This window comes from Scyliorhinus torazame, chromosome 21, assembly GCF_047496885.1.
Source record: "Scyliorhinus torazame isolate Kashiwa2021f chromosome 21, sScyTor2.1, whole genome shotgun sequence".
Taxonomy (NCBI): Eukaryota; Metazoa; Chordata; class Chondrichthyes; order Carcharhiniformes; family Scyliorhinidae; genus Scyliorhinus; species Scyliorhinus torazame.
In genome coordinates, this window is record NC_092727.1 from 1,666,839 (window position 1) to 1,675,229 (window position 8,391).

Below are 8,391 nucleotides of genomic sequence, written 5' to 3' on the forward strand. Positions count from 1 at the left end.
AAAGGAAGGAATCACCTTGAGCAAGGAGTCGCAGATCTGAAAAAACCTAAATACATTCGTCTTTGAGAGTTGGAATTCATACAACTCTTCAAAACTGGCGAACTTCCCCTGTATAAACATGTCCCCAAACCTCTCCAGCCCCTCGCTCCCCCATGGCCCGAATGACGAGTCCAAACGCACCAACACAAAGGTTATTCCTGCAGATTGGAGCGAATATCGACATGGAGGCCAGCTTTAAATGTTGCCTGAACTGCTTCCAAATCCTCAGAGTGGCCAACATCACCGGACTCAAAGTAAAGTTTCCGGGGAAACGGAAGAGGAGCAGTAACCAAGGCCCTCAAAATAGTCCGTCTGCAAGAACTCGTCTCCATCTGCCCAATATGTAACCCGGATCTTAAACCCCCCCCCCCCCCCCCCCCCCCCCCCGTACTTTTTCAATGTTTGCAGCCCAATAATAAAATAACAAATTAGGTAGCACTAGTCTCCCAACTGCCTCTCCCTCTGCAGAAACGTCCGACCAACCCATGGGTCTTTCCCACCCAAATAAAGGAAGATATCATTTTATTAACCGTAACAAAGAAGCACTTCGGAACAAAAATGCACTGACACTGAAACAAAAACAAAAACTTTGGGAAGACGTTAATTTTTCCCGTCTGAGCCCTGCCACCGAGGACAGAGGGAGGTACTCCCACTTCCTCCAATCAGACTGAACCCTATTCACCAGACCAGCGAGGACCAGTTGTGGGCCACCCGGATTCCCAGATAACGAAAGCTAGACTTGGCCAAACGAAAAGACAATATCCCCAGATCAGCTCCCCTCCCTGGCGATTCACAGCAAAGTATTCGCTTTTGTCCAGATTCAACTTATACCCCAAGAAGGAGCCAAACTCCTCACTAGTTTCATTATCTCCTCCACATTGTAGAGTGGATCCATTACATACAGAAGCAGATCATCTGCAAACAAGGACACCCAATGCTCCCCCCACCCAATCCCATCGATGATCTCAACGCTATGGCCAGAGGCTCGATTGCCAACACAAACAAAATAAGGGACATTGGACAATCCTGTCTGTACTCCTGTTAAACTGGAACTATCCCGAGCTCAGGGTATTCCGTAAGACCATAAGACATAGGAACAGAATTAGGCCACTCGGCCCATCAAGTCTGCTCCGCCATTCAATCATGGCTGATATTTTTCTCATCCCCATTCTCCTGCCTTCTCCCCATAACCCCTGATCCCCTTATTAAACAAGAGCCTATCTATCTCGGTCTTAAAGACACTCAGTGATTTGGCCTCCACAGCGTTCTGCGGCAAAGAGTTCCACAGATTCACTACCCTCTGGCTGAAGAAATTCCTCCTCATCTCTGTTTTAAAGGATCGTCCCTTTACTCTGAGATGGTGTCCTCTGCTTCTAGTTTCTCCTACAAGTGGAAACATCCTCTCCACGTCCACTCTATCCAGGCCTCGCAGTATCCTGTAAGTTTATATAAGATGGCCCGTCATAGGAACACTTGTGGTGGGGACCCTGTACAGTAGAGAGATTCAAGATATAAACCTGGATCCAAAACTGAATCTACGAAGGATCGCTAATCAGTCTCTGCACTCTACCCCAACAAACGCTTTTTCAGCGTCCATTAAAATAAACACCTCGGGCTCGAGAGGGGGACAGGACAATATTAAATAGTCAACGTATGTTGGTCAAAAGTTGTCGACCCTGAACAAGACTAGTCTTTTCCTCCGTGTTCACCCCTGGGAGGCAGGTCTCCAAGCGCATTGCCAGCACCTTTAGCAGTAGCTTAGCATCGGTGTTCAGTAACGAGATGTGACATTACAGCCCAAACTTATCCTTCTTCAAAATCAGGGAGATCGATGCCTGCGCCAGTGTCACCGGCAATATCCCCCAGGACATGGAATCGTTAAACATATCGAATAACAATGGGATCAGCTGACCCACACACTTCTTATAGAATTCAATCTGGGCCCGGAGCTTTATCCGACTTGAATAAACCCATACATTAAAAAAAATAAATTTAGAGTACCCAATTAATTTTTTCCAATTAAGGAGCAATTTATCGTGGCCAATCCACCTAGCCTGCACATCTTTGGGTTATGGGAATGAAACCCACGCAGACACGGGGAGAATGTGCAAACTCCACACGGACAGTGACCCAGAGCCGGGATCGAACCTGGGACCTCGGTGCCGTGAGGCAGCAGTGCTAACCCACTGCTCCAAGTTGCCGCCTGTTAAACCCATATATGGGGCGGGACATTTGTGGTTCATCCCGACGGCGGGATTCTCCATTACGCCGGCGGGGTCTGCGTTATGCCGGCGGGATTCTCCGTTACGCCGGCGGGATTCTCCGTTACGCCGGCGGGATTCTCCGTTACTCCGGCAGGTTTCTGTGTTACTCCGGCGGGATTCTGTGTTACTCCGGCGGGATTCTCCGTTACTCCGGCGGGATTCTGTGTTACGCCGGCGGGATTCTCCGTTACCCCGGCGGGATTCTGTGTTACTCCGGCGGGATTCTGTGTTACGCCGGCGGGGTCTCCGTTACTCCGGCGGGATTCTGCGTTACTTCGGCGGGATTCTCCGTTACTCCGGCAGGATTCTGTGTTACTCCGGCGGGATTTTCCGTTAATCCGGCGGGATTCTCCGTTACTCCGGCAGGATTCCGTGTTACTCCGGCGGGATTCTGTGTTACTCCGGCGGGATTCTGTGTTAATCCGGCGGGATTCTCCGTTACTCCGGCGGGATTCTCCGTTACTCCGGCAGGATTCCGTGTTACTCCGGCGGGATTCTGTGTTACTCCGGCGGGATTCTCCGTTACTCTGGCGGGATTCTCCGTTACTCCGGCAGGATTCCGTGTTACTCCGGCGGGATTCTGTGTTACTCCGGCGGGATTCTCCCTTACTCCGGCGGGATTCTGTGTTACTCCGGCGGGATTCTCCATTACTCCGGCAGGATTCTGTGATACTCCGGCGGGATTCTCCCTTACTCCGGCGGGATTCTGTGTTACTCTGGCGGGATTCTCCGTTACGCCGGCGGGATTCTCCGTTACGCCGGCGGGATTCTGTGTTACGCCGGCGGGATTCTCCTTTCCTCCGGCGGGATTCTGTGTTACGCCGGCGGGATTCTCCGTTATGCCAGCGGGATCCTCCGTTACGCCGGCGGGATCCTCCGTTACGCCGGCGGGATTCTCCGTTACGCTGGCGGCATTCTCCGTTACGCCGGTGGGAGTCTGCGTTACGCCGGCGGGATTCTCCTTTACGCCGGCGGGATTCTCCGTTACGCCGGCGGGATTCTCCATTACGCCGGCGGGATTCTGCGTTACGCCGGCGGGATCCTCCGTTACGCCGGCGGGATCCTCCGTTACGCCGGCGGGATTCTCCGTTACGCCGGTGGGATCCTCCGTTACGCCGGCGGGATTCTCCGTTACGCCGGTGGGAGTCTGCGTTACGCCAGCGGGATTCTGCGTTACGCCGGTGGAATCCTCCGTTACGCCGGTGGGAGTCTGCGTTACGCCAGCGGGATTCTGCGTTACGCCGGCGGGATCCTCCGTTACGCCGGCGGGATTCTCCGTTACGCCAGTGGGAGTCTGCGTTACGCCGGCGGGATTCTCCGTTACGCCGGCGGGATTCTCCGTTACGCCGGCGGGATTCTGTGTTACGCCGGCGGGATTCTGCGTTACGCCGGCGGGATTCTCCGTTATGCTGGCGGGATTCTCCGTTACGCCGGCGGGATTCTCCGTTACGCCGGCGGGATCCTCCGTTACTCCGGCGGGATTCTGTGTAACGCCGGCTGGATTCTGCGTTACGCCGGCGGGATTCTCCGTTACTCCGGCGGGATTCTGTGTAACGCCGGCGGGATTCTGCGTTACGCCGGCGGGATTCTGCGTTACGCCGGCGGGATTCTGCGTTACGCCGGCGGGATTCTGCGTTACGCCGGCGGGATCCTCCGTTACGCCGGCCGGTGAATGGGGTTTCTCATTGTAGGGCAGACCCACGCCGTCGGGAAACCCCCAGGCTGCCGGCAAAACGCAGCTTCCCGCCGGTGGAGAAACCAGTCCAGGATCTATTCCAGACTCAACAGGGACTCCAACTCCTCTCTTCTCGCCCGTTCCACCACTGGGACGGACAACCCATCCAAACATTGCATCATGGGCAGCCTCTCCCCCGGTTTTCCAATTGACAAAGGCTTCAATAAAAGGCTGAGAAACAGAAATGACCTTCGCTGGGATGGAACCAACAGACCCCTCAAATCCCTCACCTGCACTATCCCCAAGGAGGAACCTGTGCCTCAGCTGGTGTACGAATAGACAACTCTCCAGAATTATAAAATGTCCCCCTCGAGCTGCACAATGGCCACTGACAGCATCTCAAATTGATCTGCAACGCCTTCCCGTTCACCAACAACCCTTGTGTTGGAACAAGCGAGGCCTGGGGTCCACCTCGAGGACAGAGTCCACCAACCTCTGTCTCTCCACCCTCCCAATCTTCTCCTTATGTGCCTTGTAGGAGATATCTCCCCCAATGGCTGCCTTCGGGGCTTCTCACAACGTGGAATGCGAGATAGTCTCACCCCTATTAAACTCAATGGACTCTGCTGGCGGAGAAAATCCTCTCACAGAATCCTTTGTCCATCACTCTCCACAGGGGGGCGCTGAGAGGGGCCCAGCTCCAACACCCAATCCACAGAATGTGGAGGATGATCCCAAATAACTATTGCCGGGTATCCCGCCCACTACACCCCAGGGAGGAGAGGCCAGCCCAACACAAAAAAGTCAATATGATGGACCTGATGGGCATGAGAAAAAAAAGAAAAATCCTTCTCTCTTGGATGTAGAAATCGCCACGGGTCTCCTGCTAAAAACACCACATCAGCATTCAAACTCTTCAGGTGCGCAAGGCCCTGGACCTGTCTGCTGGTCTGTTCAACCGCCTTATATTCCAGATGACTGCCGACAGGGGAATATCTACCCCCGTCCTCCGATCCAGAGTCAGCCATTCCTCCCACATGGAGTAACCCACCAAGTACCCCGAGAGAGCCAACACCCAAGATGGACGGTGTAGCAGAGTAGCACAGTGGTTAGCACTGTGGCTTCACAGCTCCAGGGTCCCAGGTTCGATTCCCCACTGGGTCACTGGCTGTGCGGAGTCTGCACGTTCTCCCCCGTGTGTGCGTGGGTTTCCTCCGGGTGCTCCGGTTTCCTCCCACAGTCCAAAGACGTGCAGGTTAGGTGGATTGGCCATGATAAATTCCCCTTAGTGACCAAAAAGGTTGGTGGGATGACTGGGTTGCGGGGATAGGGTGGAAGTGAGGCTTAAATGGGTCGGTGCAGACTCAATGGGCTGAATGGCCTCCTTCTGCACTGTGTGTTCTAGGGACACCAACCCCCCACCAGGAGAGAACAAAGTAAACGTTGTCATCACTAAACCTCCCCTGCCCCCAACAGCGCACCCTATTGAACAACAGACAGCTATAAGGCGAACAGAGGCCTCCCCTATCCCCCCATCCTCCCCCCACCTCCTCCCCACCCTCCCCCACGTACACCCCACCCACCCCCACCCTAAACCCCCATCCTCCCCCACCTACACCCCATCCTCCCCCCAACCTCCCCCACCCTCCCCCATCCTCCCCCCCATCCTCCCCCCACCCTCCCCCACCCTCCCCCCACGTACACCCCACCCACCCCCCCACCCTCCACCCTCCCCCACCTCCCCCCACCCTCCCCCCACCTACACCCCATCCTCCCCCACCGCCCCCCACCCTCCCCACCTACACCCCATCCTCCCCCCCACACCCACCCTAAACCCCCGTCCTCCCCCCACCTACACCCCATCCTCCCCCACCGCCCCCACCCTCCCCCACCTACACCCCATCCTCCCCCACCGCCCCCCACCCTCCCCACCTACACCCCATCCTCCCCCCACCTACACCCCACCCTCCCTCCACCTCCCCCACCCTCCCCCACCTCCCCCCACCCTCCCCAACCCCCACCTTAAACCCCCATCCTCCCCCCCACCTACACCCCATCCTCCCCCCATCCTCCCCCCACCCCCACCCTAAACCCCCATCTTCCCCCCACCCTAAACCCCCATCCTCCCCCCCACCTCCCCCCCACCCTCCCCACCTACACCCCATCCTCCCCCCATCCCCGCCCACCCTAAACCCCCATCCTCCCCCACCTCCCCCCACCCACCCCCCCACCTGCACCCCATCCTCTCCCCAACCTACCCCCATCCCCCCATCCTCCCCCACCTCCCCCACCCTCCCCCCCACGTACACCCCCCCACCCCCCACCTACACCCCATCCTCCCCCCCAACCCCCACCCTAAACCCCCATCCTCCCCCACCTCACCCCACCCTCCCCACCTACACCCCATCCTCCCCCCATCCTAAACCCCCACCCTCCCCCACCTACACCCCATCCTCCCACCACCTACCCCCATCCACCCACCCTAAAACCCCACCCTCCCCCCCACCCTACACCCCCATCCTCCCCCCACCTACCACCACACCCTCCCCCACCCTACACCCCCTTCCTCCCCATCCTCCCCCCACCTACACCCCACCCTCCCCCACCTACACCCCACCCTCCCCCTACCCTACACCCCCACCCCCCAGCCTACACCCCCACCCTCCCCACCCTACACCCCAACCCTACACCCCCATCCTCCCCCACCCTACACTCCCCCCTCCCCCACCCTACACCCCCACCCTCCCCCCACCCTAAACCCCCATCCTCCCCCACCTACACCCCCATCCTTCCCCCCACCTACACCCCATCCTCCCCCCACCTACACCCCACCCTACACCCCCACCCTCCCCCCCACCCTACGCCCCCCCCTCCCCCCCACCCTACACCCCCTTCCTCCCCCATACTCCCCCCACCTAACCCCCCATCCTCCCCCCACCCACACCCCCATCATTCCCCCCACCCTCACCCCCATCTTCCTCCCCACCCTACCCCCACCCACATTCCCATCCTCCCCCACCCTCCCCCCGCCCTCCCCCCCCACCCTACACCCCCATCTCCCCGCCACCCCAAACAAAACAAAAACAAAAACCTCAGCTCATCATGAAAACGCCCCGAATGTGATGATCTGCAGTTACCCCACCCACTCGACTCCTGCTGCTAACTCTACAGATAGCAGGGCAGCTCCCGCTCAGAGTAAAAACAGAAACAGTAACTATAACACCAACCAGCCCCCCACCCTCATCTAACTTTAATAGTTAAAGAAAGAAGAACAACATCCATCCCATAAACCAACAAGAAAAAATACAAACTGCAAACTAGCCGAGAGAAAGCCCCAAAATCACATGTCCTTCCCCCATACAGAGATCTCACAATAAATACAATTAACAATTAGCTCTTCCCTAGTCCAGGCTTCTTCCGGCACATCAAACTATAGCCTGTAAGTCGCTCGGAGAGTGGGGTGGCGGGTGGGGGGAGGGTAGGGGCCGTCATTCGGCTTGTTGCTGTTTGCTTGTTTATACCACACCAAGTTGAACACTGTTTCTGTACACTGCGGCCTTGGCCTTGATGAACTCCACACGCCTCTGCGCCAGCCCTGCTCCCACAAGCTGGTGAAGCCTGAGGCAGGGCCCTCAACATTTATAGTCACAATGTCTTTCAGCCACCACTGGAATCCCTGGAAACGCAGAATGGTCGCCCGCGGAGCCTCACCAGAACGGGGCTTTTGCCTGAGCGAGCGGTGGGTGGGCCAGGTGATCTCAGGAGGAGATGTCGTTCCAGCCTCCTCCACCACTTCCCGAACATCTGCGACATGTATTCCATAGGATCCGGGTCCCCCGTCGGATCCACAATTCTCAGGTTCTGCCTTTTGGAGCAGTTCGCCAGGTTGTCCACCCTGGCCCTGAGCGCCTTACTATCCCCGACCACCCATTGCCATCTCCACTTCCTGGATGGCGATCTGGTCACTCTGCCTCGAGAGGACCACCTCCACACCCTGCATCACCTCGCTTTGCGCCTTTACCATTTGGTCTGAGTTTGCCAAGGCCGCACTCATGGGGGAAATGGCCCCTTCCATTGCCCTGCGAGGTTCTCAGGGACAACCTGCTGTAACTGTGTCTGGGGGGCGGGCACATCTCGTCACCTCCGTACCTGTGGAGGAGGGGCCCCCAGACAATCCAGGATGGGGGGCACTGCTATGCGATGCTGGGCAGTGGATATCTGGCTGAGGACCTCGCTATCGAGTTGATAGTGGGATTACCTCGGGAATCACTTGGATTCACCACGCTGCAAATTACTTCCTGATTTGTGATTGATTTGTGATCTGAGCTTTTCAGCTCCTGTGGGAGCACATGGGGCTGGATTCTCTGTCCCGAGATGGCCGGAATGCCTCCCCGATGGGATGGACAATCGGGT